Consider the following 14,616-nt stretch of genomic DNA (forward strand, 5'->3'; position numbering starts at 1 on the left):
GAGAAATAAAACGTAGCTGCAGTATAGTGAAATACATAATAAAAGACCAACATATGCTTTTTGATTTAAATGTTTAAAGAAAAACAAAGTAAGGACGATGCTAAAGAGAAAGAGAAAAATTTGACCAAAATGCTTAGATTTCTTCAGAAGTAGGTATTTTATAAACTACATGTAACTACTGATGGTGGTAAGCTCATCTTACTTTTATTCGCTCCTTGCTTGTAGTGTTTGAAAATGATGTAACAACTGCTGAGTCAACATGTTTCCCGTCTTTGCTCAGAAAATGCACATATCCGGAGGTCTAATTTCCCAAGTGAATCTATAGTAATTAAGTCCAATTATCACTGATAGAGCATTTTTACTGATATAGAAATGATGAATTATGAAAACAACAACATGAAAAATTATGGTCGGAGTTCTGGGCTCACATGTTTTTGTTTTTTTTAATAAGTCATGTTTTTAATTGTTGTGTTAAGTTTTCATAAAAGTTTGCTTATTCACTTCATTAAGGAAGATGCGAGCCAGCTGCTTCCTCTTCAGTCAATATATCTGAAGTGCTCAAGGCAGAGGATAAACACTCAAACAGAGCCAGTCCTGGGTAAGTAAAGGTAAAGTAAGCTCTCAGGTGTGTATTAGTGTGAATTTCTTCTTCATGTATTGTTTCAATACTATAAGCGGAGACTTAGGGACACTTAGTTGGAGTTGGTATTCTGCAGACCTACCTTGGTTGTGGCAAACACTGTTTGCCAAACAGTGAATCAGCCAATTGTGGCGGTAACTTAATGCATTTAGGGATCTGGAGGTTGTTACAACAACTTGTTGGAGTTCAAACTGATTAACTGGTCTAAATATTTCAGAAACTGTTGATTTACTGGAATTTTCACTAGAAATTATTTTTGCACCTTAGACTGGTCCTACAAAGCAAAGAAAATGTCAATTTGTCTGGATAAACATGCCTTATTGATGTCAGAAGTGCAAGGAAATGGACAGAAAGGTTCGAGAAATCAAATAACCGCTCACTACAGCGAAGTTCTGCAGAATACCCACTCTGAACACAAATTGTTGAACCTTGAAGCAGCCAGGCTTAGAGCAGGAACTGAGGCTATGTTTAAAAATAGGACAACTTCAATATTTGGATGGATGAGCTTGGAGTGCATCGCAGGAAAGCATGGCTACGTCGTGTCTTGTATGTCTGGTGTAGGTGGTGCAATGACGGGCGACTGGCAATCTGTTTACTCTTGAGTAATCCAGAACAGAGGGAGTGTGGGCACAGGTGGAAGTGAAGTGAGGAAGGTTGAAGTTTGCAGTAAAACCTGTCCTGATTTAGAGTGGCTTTATAGTTACTTACAGCAAAAAGTATTACAAAGTGAAGGTTTTTTTGATTCAGTGAATCGTGTAAGAAAAACAGGTGCAGAGTTTTACATCTTCAGTGTTATCTTTGCTTGTTTTTGTTAATCTGCTCATAAATTTAGACTTAGACTCTAGAGCAGGGGTGTCAAACTCCAGTCCTCAAGGGCCGCTGTGTTGCAACTTTTAGATGTGCCTCTGCTGCGCTGCACCACACCTGAATAGAATAATTAGGTCATTAGCAAGGCTCTGGAGAACTGATCTACACAAGAAGGAGGTAATTAAGCCATTTCAGTCCAGTGTGTTGTAGTGTGGCACATCTAAAAACTTTGATTTGTTTCTGCTCTTGTGCTTGTATGCAATGTCGGATATCTGTCTCTTGTTAAGCCCATGAATTGACCTCTCTCAAGTCCAATCCCAGTTAAAAATTAGTAGTGCTAAGAGATGTTTTGAATGTGATGTGTGTATATATTAGTCATGTGCACAAAATACAGAGGCAAATTATTTTAGATTGCACAGATACCACCAGAGGATATGAGGACAGTTTTGTACATTTTAGATCTGAAAGTCTCTGGAATCTGGTTTATTTTTTTGTTTCAATTTCAGTCTCTGAAAATAAGCAGTACCAAGAAACAACTACAACTCTGCCGCAGCTTTCTAAAGGTTTAAATTACCTCAACTGCATACTACCTAAACTAGACAACAATTCTGTCTCTAGTGCCTAAAAATGACAAACCCATCTATAATAAAAAGCATCCCAGGAAAGTTGATTTCGATTGTTGTACGCAGCAGGATTTGAAAAAGATCAGAGTGGAATCAAAGCTGACTGAAGAATAAGTGGGCAACTGTAATTTGTGTCCCTGTATTCCAAGAAATGATCACAATCGGATTATTATCAGAGGAACAAACCAGCACTCAGGAAGACCGGAGAGAAGAGGTTCCACTGCAAACTGAAAAAAAAATAATAATTTTGTTTCTAACCTGGTTAAGATCAGATCATTCACATTGTAAGACCCAATTACTGACAGAGAGTGTACTTTCTTTCTACTTTTTCAGTTTATTAGAAATGAAAGATACAAATAAATCTCTAAGAAAATGTTTAACATGTTTTTGGCTTTTTTTTCTTTTCAATCGCTGCAACTGGTAAAATATATATATACATGTGCATCACGTACTTTGAATTCCCCATCTCGCTTCACAATCACAGCAGGCTTGAAACAACAGATTAATCCTCAAGACAAACATTAATTCATGAAATGTTATTGACTCAAGAGAAGATATATCTTGTCACTTAATATTTTGGATGAGGGGTGAGGTGAATTAGAGAAGATGAAAAATAATACCTAAGTTCATTAAGGTGTTTTATGAATATAGACTTTCTCATTAAATATAACAAATAACCTAGACTAAACATCACTGTCACTCATCACAATATGCCATGTTATTTTTCTCAAGCATAGTTTTACACACACGTGTAAAGAAATGTATTTACTTTTCTTGTGATTGCATTTACTCTGGTAGAACTAGAACGTATTTCATCTAAACCTGATTCAGTTTAACTGTTGGGTTTGTTTTTGTTTTTTGTCCCAATGAGAGTTAATAATTCAAAATGCAGCTCAAGTAATTTTAAAAGAAAACCATTGTAGGAAAGAAAACAAGTTTGAATTTATTGTGGGCATAACTGCATTAAAAAGCTAGTCTTAATACAAAGGGTTAAGACTTTCATCTCACTGAAACATTAATCCAAACCCACAATAGTTCTCTTGGCTTTTTTTTTTTTTTTTTTTTTTTTTTTTTTTTTTTTTTCAAAAATTATTGAAATCATGATTCATAATCAACTTGTCCCCCACCAAAAAAAGTCAAAATATTTAAATGTATAAGATTTACATGACATTCATACTAACAATGACAAAATAAATGTACAATTGAACTCGTAACACACTCCTTGACACAATATTCACACATTTTGCAAACATTACCAATTACACCTTGAAAAGAATATGTGGACACAGACTTGACAGCAAAAAATTCCTGTTTAAACCTTAAACTTTTCCCAATTTCACTCTCAAAACTAAGAAGATCCTTGCAATGACCCTTGATAGTCATTGAGTCACTGGATTTGCTGGTCCTTGGCATAAACAGAGACGTTGGCCTTAAGGCAGCTGGATGTTTTGTAGCAGCGTCACAGTGATCTCTCAGCATTGCAGCTTCTGCCAGCAGTCATCCACACACACGCCATATGCCATGCTTCCCTCCAAACGCTTCAGTAATCCTTCCCCTCCCTGTCTGCAACAACTGGAACAAAACTGCCAGCTCCCACCATGCAGGGGAGAAAAGAGAAAAGACACCAACTTAATATTCTTCATAGGGATCGTTCAATTATGAGATGAAGGAACATGAGGAAATTGAATCCATGACCAGCAGAAAACAGGAAATGTGAGACTTCACTCACACATCTAGGATTAATAGTCTGCTGCGACGATCTATTCTTTATGAACTCGGTACAAGCAATGAGGCTGAGTTCACATACTGGAAATGACTTGCTCACAGGATATCACTGAATGCACTGCAAAGGTTCCAATAAAATATCCTCTATGCTTTGCCGCCTTATTCTTTGTGTTGGCTTTCTCTTTGTAAATCTGTGTTCAGAGCTTTATTTGGTTTTTGAATGTCTTCTTATATTATTCCTTCTTTGTTCGATTTAGCCCTAGGATTTCCCCTCACCTTAGCTAAGTTTACATTAGTTCCCTGATTGCATAAAATGTATTTGGAATAAATAATCAGAATGTATTATTTACATGAGCACAAAATTGATTAATCTGGCCATGATGTGCGTTTACATGCACCGTTCTATTCAGATTAGAAGCACTGACATGAGCAGAGTTGTAATTTTTTCCTAAAAATACCCCACAGGAATAATTTCATTTGTACTGAACTTAAAAACAAATGCAGTAGTGTGTTTGATTTATGTCTTCTGAGCGCCAACAATCTATCTATGTCAGATTATAACAATTGAGATGTATATTTTCCAAGAACATAGTGTTATTTTATACCACAATGAAGTATCTGTTACGTTTAGTTGTTCAAAAAATGTAAAACAAAAAAACACTTACAACCTTAAAAAAACAACTTAAAAGAAATGTATCTTTTCATCATTGCTGTATTTGACATCTTGAAAATGGCCTCTGTCACTTTAAGAATCACTTACCTTTTGTGCCATTTGTCCTCCAGCAAGCTATCACAATATTGCTTTATTGAGACTTTTTACAATTGTTCTTCTGTAAGAAAAAAAAATATATATTTCAATTTAATCTCTGTTGTATCTATTTTCAATATCAATCTGAAATATCCAACTTCTAAAAATGGACTGCAGAAATACTGTAAATGCAAAGAAGGATTTTCTCCTCCTCAGGAATGGGAGGATCTTTAAGCATGAAACTAAGCACTAAATCTGAAGTTGCAGTTTAATAATTAAGACATAATGTTGTGAGTAAAAGAGACAATAAATGTCTTCATAATGACACATTTAGCTTAAGAGGAAGAGAAAGTTCTGGGTAAATTAAGCTTACTTTGTTTTATACAGCATTGAGTTGGAAAGACATTTAGTCATTCTCACTGAGCTGGAGGTAAAATGAACAGATTTTCATTGAAAAATATGTTCATTGGGTTTACCCTTAACAAAATTCAGTTCTGTCATGTTGTAATTAATTAATTCATGCTCATAGTTCACCATCCAGAGATTCTTAACAAAGTTCCCAGCTCCAACAAGAACAAATTCCCCTTCATCCAACATGTTTTGGCTGAAAAAAAGTTTAAAACAGTATTTAGTTCATGACGTCATTCACAAAGCAGCATATCGTTTATGCTAATACCTATAATCTGTTTTATTCAGACTTGTTGTCCTTGCCCACATAATCTGTATGTTATAATGGCTGAATTTCAAAAACAGCTGTTCTCATTCACCAATTTTAATGCTGAGTCTGAAATTGGGATTGAAAGCCAGTCAGTCCATTCAGACTACATTTTGTAATTGTGGTCACTTTCAACCCTCTTATTATCATCCCATCAGTGCAGACAGGATTTGGAATGAGCTTTTACTGTTTTTTTTTTTTGTTTTTTTTTTAGTGTATTTCACTGAATAACATCTTAATAATAAAATAATGTAAACTATAAACTGTACTGTTATTTTAGTTATTTATCTGAAGTGTTATCTAACATAGCTAGACCTATATCTCTCTCCTATGAACAATTAAATTGCAAGTTAAATTGCAATTTTGTCGTTTTGATGTTTAAGTACGAGACCTCAGTGAATATTCCTGAGTCACAGCAACGTCAAGTATAAAGTCAGTGGAGACAGATTAGACTATCAATATTTTGTCTTCTCAAAAATGTAGCAAAAACTGGGTCCAACAGCTTCTCACACCCAGACACGCACTCAGCTGTCATGAATGACAGAGCCTCCTCCTGGCTCCGATTGATTCATATTATAGTGTCAGGACATAGTGACAGTTTTAAGAAATACATTTTATAAAAGTTACATGCAGCAGCTCTAAGGAAAGCGATTATTTAAATTAACATAATAATGCTGATTACAATGAGTTCAGGTAACTCGAATAACCAGACTTTTATATTTTTATAGCGACTTGTATAAGGTAATTATGATCACGCTAATGAAGTTACTTTGCAGTTTGACATCAACAGGCTGGAAAATATGTTTAGTTGTCAGTAAAACAAAAAGAAAAACCTCATGCTCTTGTTTATGGTGACTGAAACCGTGGAAAACTGAAATTAAGGCTCTCTGCAATATCAAAAGGCACCTAGGATGAGAATAAAATCCAAAGAGGGGAAAAAATACATTTTAAATGAGTGAAACATATTGAAAGGAAACAATCAGAGTATAGTGAAGAAGCATATTGGATGTTTTAAGGTGTAAAAATTGAAAACGATGGAATAAAATCAGGATCAAACAGCCTGTTTGTGTCTGGGTGAAGGTGTGTAAAAACCATCGTTCAGCATCAGCTGCATCCTTCAGGCGAGGCTGTATTGACAGGTGTTGTCAGCAGGGGGCCTAATCTAGTTTGGGTTTTTTGCCAGCGGCATTTGTACCCATGTGTGGGCAAAGACTGTATAAATTGGGTGGGGCAGATGTCTCTACATTCATTTTCTGTATCTAATATTTGTGCAGCAAACTATTGTTTATTCATGAGGAATATTTTATGGTTTGTGTGTGTAATTTTGCCATGTCTATCAGCTCAATATCAGTTTCAATAATTTTTTTCCTTATTATCCTGACCGAGTGTCCAGTTAGCTGTCTCGAACACCAAACAACACCTGAAATATTGACAAGGGAATCAACAGACAATAAAAAATCAGAGGGAAGACGGGGTTATTAATTATTGATGTTTGTGTGATTCATTGAAATCAGTCTGTAAGATGTTGATCCTCCACTCTGACAACCCCACAGCCGACTGACTGAAGACAAAGGACTTATGAGGCATGGCAGGAGGACAGCCTGCAGATCCCTGCAGCTTTGATTGCCCCATTTGGTGGAATAGAACTACACCAATACCGATGATGGATGAGTAGGAAAATCGGATGGTGGCTAACCGTGTCTGAAATAACAACAAATATATTTTCAGAGATCAGAACAAGCTGTAAACATTAACTACCGTATGTGGAGAATTGAACACTGTGCTGTGACTTTCATTTTGCATGCTTTCAGCAACGATGCACATGTGTGGAGATCTGATGACTGTTATAGTTTTTAACCCCAGCTTTTTTATGCAGTTATGCCTTTACATGTTGCTTTTTTCTACATTTGTAGACAGTGTTAACTACTAGTTTTATACAAACATGCTTGAGTGGCTGACAGTAGATTAAAGCAGCGTCCTGTGAGAGAGACAACACTGTGACACTTTTCATCCGCGTCTTCATCATAACCTAAAGTTAAAGTCAGCAAAGGATAAAATGAGAAAACTAGATTTCTTAATATGGGGGTAGGCAGAAAAAAAGCTTCGTAATTCTGATTCATCTTGTCCAACTGAATAATATATTTTTAGTGTGGAATTTTAAGTTTTGTGACTGCATCCAAATTTTTGCTCCCTGTAGTCAGAAAAAGCTAAACTCTCATTTGACATCTTACAATTGCAAACTGCTACATATACTTTGCACATCCTAGTTATCCTAGGATATGTTTTGAATCCATATACTGGACTTCTCACTCTCATGCATGAGTGAGAATGTGTAATAGCCACAGATGGAGAACCAGAGAAGCCAGAACATTAAATTCAACTCTGGATGTTACTTTTAATTATCAAAAAGACAATTTCATTCTAAGATAATTAAGGAATAACAACACAATATCTGTCGGCTCATAACGGTGAATAATAAAAATCCCATCATCTTGTCAGTCTTCCAAATGCCAACTTCAAGCACTAGCTATGATCACACAGCCAGTCCCTTTCACTTTACCAAAAGAAATTACAGCACATCGCCGAGTGGAGGCTCAACCAGTAAAGTTTCAGATTTTCTGTTTCTTATAAGCTCAGTTGGGAAGAGAACTGAATTATTGTTAAAGTACTTTGTAGAATTTGTACACTTAGTGTTAAACAAATCAGTTTTTGCTGTGCAGTTAATGAAGACATAGCAGATTGGATTGCTGTTTTAGCTCTGCCTGGACCTCCCCGACCCTTAAATCCCTTCTATCGCCTCCAGAAATCATCGTATTAGTTAATAGAGCACAACTGTGTGTAATTTAATCTCAGTGCAAATCCATCAGTTCTGTGAAGGTCTCAGAGGTTCGTTAGAGATCATTAGAAAACAAACAGCTTCATGAAGACCAAAAATCATAACAGGGAGAGAGTTGTGAAAAAATTTAAGGGGTTAAGTTTTAAAAGAATATTCCAAGCTTTGAAAAGCTCACAAAACATTGTTCAGTCTATAAACTGAATCAGGCGGAATTTGGCAAGATTGCAAATGTTCAGCATTTGTGTGGAAAGGCTTAGCTCTGGAGGATCTGCAGCGATTCACAGCTCAGGTGGGAGAATCTGGTGCGGCACAACACAAAGTCTATTTGCAAAGCAACACTCGACACAAGACTAATGGGAGACATGGCAAACATGTGAAACAAAGTAGTAAAACTGAAGTTTTTAGCTAAATACAAAATCCTGTAGGTGGCAGCAAACTATCACTGCATTTTCCAGTTAACATAACATCCTAATGGTGAAACATGGTGGCCACAGCATCATTCTATGGGGATTTCTTTAAGCAGGGACAGCAAACTGGTCAAAGTAAATGGGAAGATGTATGGAGCTAAATAAAGGGCAATAGTGGTGAAAAAAAAACAGATAAATGCTGCAACAGACTGAAGAATGGAATCAACGTTTACTTGTGAGGAAGATATTGGCCCAGAACACACAACCAGAGTGAAATAGTTATGATTGAAGCATATTCATGTGTTAAATCTAAATGAGAATCTCCCATTTCTGTAAGAACTGTAGCTCAAGCTCCGTCTGACTGAACTTGAGCTATTTTGCAAAGAAAATTTGTCTTCAAATTTGCAAAGTTTGTAGAGCTATACCACGAGACACTTGTAGCTGTATTTTCATTAAAATATTGACTCACAGGAATAGCAGTGCATGCCATAATGCTTTATTTACAAACACAATTAAAAACCACACATGGCTTCTCTTTAACTCCAGAATTATACGCTACTTTGTTTGTAGTCACATAAAAGTAAGTCCAAAAGGATTATGTGATTTTAAGACACTGACTGTGATATTTATTTCAGTACCTGATAAGACACACATTTAAAGTGATATATTATAAATAGAAAAACAAGTTTATTAAGTAGAGGGTGACAGCAAGCAAGAGCTTGTTTGATTATGTGAAGTCCAAACAGAACCTTATATGTGAACTGAATATCTTGACCATCTACAAAAATGGAGACACGAACACTGAGGCAGTGATGGGAGGAGGGAGATGTGATCTCTGGGAGCACACACAATTTAATTACAGCTGCCATCAGACTGATTTACAACCATACCTACACACCAACCTGTACCCCAGCTCTGCTTTTCTCTTGCATGAAAATAGACCTTCTCACATTTATCTCTGGACTTAAAACTCTGCCACATCTACTCCTCATACAGACACACGGGTACATTTATGCCATCCAAGGGGGAAAAAGCTAATAAGATATGATGGGTCGACTGCTTGCAAGTGCACAACCACGGAGAGACATGCATACACTTTGGTAGTTTTTTTTTTTTTTTTTTTTTTAGCTTTAATGTAATCTTGCCTCAGCTGCTGGCTTCGTTGGACTGATGTAAATGAAAACGGGTATTTATGGTTTTCAGAAAAGATGGATTGAGTGGAAGGGGAGGTGGGGAGTGTGAGGGGGTTACAGCCCTGAACTGACTCCACTCAGCCTATCAATTGGTGGAAAGGGATGAGAAAAGGAGAGAGGTACAGTGTGTGTATGTGTGCATTGGATCAGAAGTGGAGGATGGGTAAAGACTTGTTAAATGAATGGAAGAAGAGGTGGAGAGATTAGTAATAAAGGGGGAAAGGTGAAGAGATTGCATGAGGAGAAACGGAGGGAGGAGTTGAAATAGAGATTGGAGACGGTGTAGATTAAACAGATTGAAAAGCGAGGGATTGTTTTTCCTTTTCATTTCACATTGGTTTAACTTGCCAAGAGGAGCAGTCAAGTCCAACTGTCTGAGTGTGAGTCTGTCTGTGCAGAGTGCAATGTCGCAGGGGAGTGTGATTTACAGTCTGACTATTACATGCAGAAAATCCTCCCAGGAGGATGCTGTAATGTGTGCAGTAATGCAACACTGTGTTAACAGAGGAGAAACTGGAAAAGTCAACCTATGTGTTCTGCAGAGATAACAATGATGACAAATGCAGAGGTTGCACACTGTCATGATCAAACAACTGAATTTCTAAAAGTTGAGTGCTTCAAGGAAGGCTTTGTGAGCTTTTATCACTGGAAGAAAAAGGAAAACTTTTGTCCCCTCTGTACCTACAGGAGTAACTCAACTGTATAAATAATTCACCTAGGATGGAAAAATACTTAAATACTAATAGAACTCCACAGAGAAATCAAACAATGCTGAGAGTGGAATGTTTCAATTCAGTTTATCTATAGAGTCCCAATTCACAACACATCATCTCAGGGCACTTAGCAAAAAAAAGTGAAGTCCATCCAATCACACATGTATTATCTGAGTTTCTTTAGTCTCTATATGTGGTAATGGCAGCTAGGAGAAGAAAGAAGAATGTGCTGTTGCAGTCTGCGTGCAACAAGTCAGAAGATGTTTCTGGCTAAAGACAGAGTTATTGTGCAGTGCAGAGATTGCTCAGGACTGTTCATCATGTTTTCATGCTATGAAGCATCTTTCTCTTTGAGGCTATCCTCCACTGTTTTTTTACAGTTCAACTTTTTTAAAGTCACTGGCTTTGATGTTTCTACTGTTCCTTTTGTATGCATCACTTTTGCATCTTCAGTCTCGTCTATTGTCCAAGGAAAAAAAAACTTGAACAACAGACTTAGACCCTAGATAATAACACAAAGGTATTGATATTTTTCCTCACCTGCACCTTTTCTCCCTTGATAGAAATTTTGGCTCACATATTTCTGCTTCCTCTGAAATCTCCAATAATCTCCTTTGTCCTTTTCATGTGCTGTTTGGACGTAAGAAAGATCACAGTTCTTGACTGTTTTTGTAGTGCTGCTGTCTGGCTACATTTGGTTGTAGTAAGAGAATTGAAGAAATCTCCACCTCTTTCACATCTTGTAACTGGCAGCATGATACAATTTGTGTCATCTTGTATCATGCTGTGAAAAAAAAGAAGTGCAGATGGAAAACATACACCTGATTTCTAAGCACTCAAACTCCAGCTATGGGCTAACCTTCAGCCCCAAAATGAAGCTAGGATCCTATTCCAAGTTTCCTATGACCTTTGAACTAAAGGCACATTTCACTGGTTCTAATAAGTCTGTGCTGATATTGCAATCTGTTTTTCAAGATCTAAAATAGAAAAACTAATCAAAGCTGAAGTGGATAATTCCATATTTAACAAAGATTGTTTAATGGTAGGGCTGCAAAGTATGCAATATGTCTTAATATTGATGAGCGATAGTCATATGCCTTGAGATACATAAATAAAATTTTTAAAACTATATTTCTGCTTTGGGTTCATAGCAAACATAGACCCTAGCTAATGGCAAGTCTGTTCATCTCAGTCACAAAGTTTCATTGGAAAACTTGCTTCTGTCTGACTTTCTAATGTTTTGGCAATGAAACAGTTCAGCTGTAGTTTCTTATTGACTTGGCCACCTCTGTAGCTTTTAAAACATTTTATGCTGCATTAAACAACAAATTTTACCAGATGTATTTGGAGCAAACAGACTCTGAATGAATCATGCTTAAACAATTACCTAACACCTATTGCTCTCCAGTCAAGGGAAGCACTGCCTCACTTGTCATCCTGACAGTAATGATTTCTCTTATCATTACTAATAATGATTGTCTTTTTAAGAAATATATTTTTGTATGATTTCAACATTTCTGTGGTAAAAACTGCTGAATTTATGCATTTCCTGTTCGTGTACATTTAAGAGGGAGGTGAGGCGGTGATGACTGTGACTCACCTTAATTTTTATGTGTTTATTTTATATGATAAAGTAAACAAATGACTAATGAACTGTTAAAATCTGGTTCTAATTACCAACCAGGATTAAGTACACAAAAGAAATAGAGTTTGGGGGCAAAAACTTGAGCAACAATGTGTTAAAATATTCAGATTTAGATGGATAATGGCTTTGGAAAATAGCAGAGTTGTGGTAGAATAATCAAGAGATGCAATGTGGATGGAAAAATAGTATTAAATATGCACATTAACACATAATTGAATCAGGGCATGCAATACCAAAAAGCATCAGAATGTGTATGAGAATGAGAAGAGGGATGTAACTAGGTTAGAACAAACATTACAGTAGCTAATTAGAGAGCTCATTATAAAAGACCAAATTTATTCTTTCACTTACTTTTAACTCGCCTTTATTTCTATCATAGACAATTTACCATGGTCTAAATTTATTACAAAATATCATCATGAGAAACGAATTATTATGGTTAATTTTCTGTTGCTGAGAGCATCGGTACAGATCAGTTTTCAAAATTTGTCACTAGGGTAACACTTTGACTGGGTCATTCTAACACTGTTCAATTCATCAACAAGGACAGCACAGTAAACAATGTTACCTGTTAAGAACAAACCAACCTTTGATTCCCATCACACACACAAATGCTAAATTACTTTGACCATTAACACGTACATAAAAATGCATATTAGAGAAAACTAATTCTCCACAACAAAGTAAGTTGGTATCTATCAGCGTTCACATATTTAGTTTTCTTTCAGCACTGGATTAAAAACTCTAAGATCTGTTAACATTTTTATTGCTGATAAACTGTTCTAGATATGAGAACCTGTAAATGAAAAGGGCATTTGAAGTAAATGATGTTTTGGATCTTACTGGTTTGCAGGTTCCACCTGGTCCTGCTGGAACACAGCATTGCCACACCATGACGCTGACACTGTCAGGTTTTAGAATGGGTAATGTACAGTTTTAGATTTCACATGTAAGCCAAAAAAAGTCAATTTTGCCCTCCTCTGACCTGAGATCTGTGACCTCTCTCCTACATGGCTTGTGGGAAACTGTGCAGAGGACTTTTTACGATTCTGATTTGTGGACTAAAAGTTGTCCTGTCAACAGATTATCCCAGTTGGGCTGTAGATCTTCTGCAGCTCTGCAAGAGTAACAATTGGCCTCTTGGCTACTTCTTCAATTCATGCTCTCCTTAATTGATTTTCAGTAAAGGTACGCCTAAGTATGTCCATGATTCCCCTCTGTATGTTCCTCAAAGACAATGAAATACATTAAAATGTACAGCCCTTAGACGTTAAAAAGTTTAAAAAATATATATATTTTATTTTATTGAAGCACTTTACTCTCATCCTCTGTGTCTTAATGTGATGGTGAGCAGCGATCAGGATGAGCTTCTGTCAGTGGGTAGCTGGAACTCCACAGTCAAATTAAAACCCAATTATGTTCTCATTTCACGCTTTTTTATTGGACCCATAATGGAGAATTTGGAAATCGACACAGTGGGGAAGGAGGACAGAGAAAGAGGGGAAATTGAAGTAAAAGAATCCAAATGAGGTGTAACTATTAACTAATCCCTCCTGGTTTCTTTCATTTCTCTGCACGTCTCTGTGTGTATATTTGACTTGCTGCTCTGAAAACCACCGTAATGTTCACAGGGATCATTAAAAAAATCAAACAGACAACCAACAATGAACAGGATGCAAAAGAAGGACTTGCGAACTGCAGCATTTCTATATCAATATCCAGATTCAGCTGTTTTTTGTAGGTAAGAGTAAATGATATTTTGCCAACCCTTAATTGTGACATAAAATTGATTTCAGTCCTGAACTGAGATTGCAACACAAGGTGGACAGATTTTGTTTATACACCAGATACTGTTCAATTGTGAACGCAGAAACCCGTGTATTTTGGAGTTCGCTGAATCATGGTTTTGTCACAAATTTGTGCAATTTTAAAATTGTAATTGGATTTATTAAGCGAAAAACCTACAAAACCCAGCCTAAGAATATGTAAATTAACAGTCTCAACAGGTCTAAATCAGACAAGTCATGCTGAAAAATCCTCTTTGGTTGACTTAAAACAACTCTGCAAAGAGAAGTGGAACAAAATTCCATATCTCCACTTCTCTAAACACAGATATAGACTAATGTAAAAGAGTGACCTGACATTTGTTGCAAACTCTGGATTGCAGTTTTTTTAATATGTTGTTTTATAAATAGATATGCAGACAGCTGAAGATATTGATTAAAAACAATAAATTAGGATTTATTGTGTTTTTTTCAAATCAGCGCGAGCCACACAGGCTCAAATATATGCCCATACCCCACTCATATTTACTTAAATAGCTCTAACAAGTTGCATTCATTCACACTTTTGTACAAAAAAAAAAACTTTGGACATAATCTTGGAAGAATATTAGACTTAAAATGCTTTCTTCCTGGACACTGGGCAATATTTAAAACCCAGTTAATATAAATAAACAAAAAAACAAAGTGACTATGGAATTCAATCCAAAATAACCTCCGTAGTGATATTCCTAATAATTAAAAGTAGAAAAGTGGCTCTTCCAAGTTTGTTGTAAAGAGTCA

General features: G+C 36.2%; 1 protein-coding gene across 4 annotated transcripts in view; it reads left to right on the top strand.

Moving 5' to 3' along the window:
• Positions 1-434: 434 nt before the first annotated feature.
• Positions 435-14,616, top strand: part of LOC122832213 (endothelin-converting enzyme-like 1) — a 75,852-nt gene continuing 61,670 nt past the window's right edge. For 2 of the 4 annotated variants that reach the window (XM_044118753.1, XM_044118754.1), the window contains exon 1: positions 436-625. The gene's annotated coding sequence lies outside the window, so the exon portion shown is untranslated. Of the gene's footprint in view, positions 626-14,616 lie in introns of all 4 variants that reach the window. The other 2 variants (XM_044118758.1, XM_044118757.1) reach the window with 2 other exon arrangements.

This window comes from Gambusia affinis, linkage group LG06 (assembly GCF_019740435.1).
Source record: "Gambusia affinis linkage group LG06, SWU_Gaff_1.0, whole genome shotgun sequence".
Lineage (NCBI taxonomy): Eukaryota > Metazoa > Chordata > Actinopteri > Cyprinodontiformes > Poeciliidae > Gambusia > Gambusia affinis.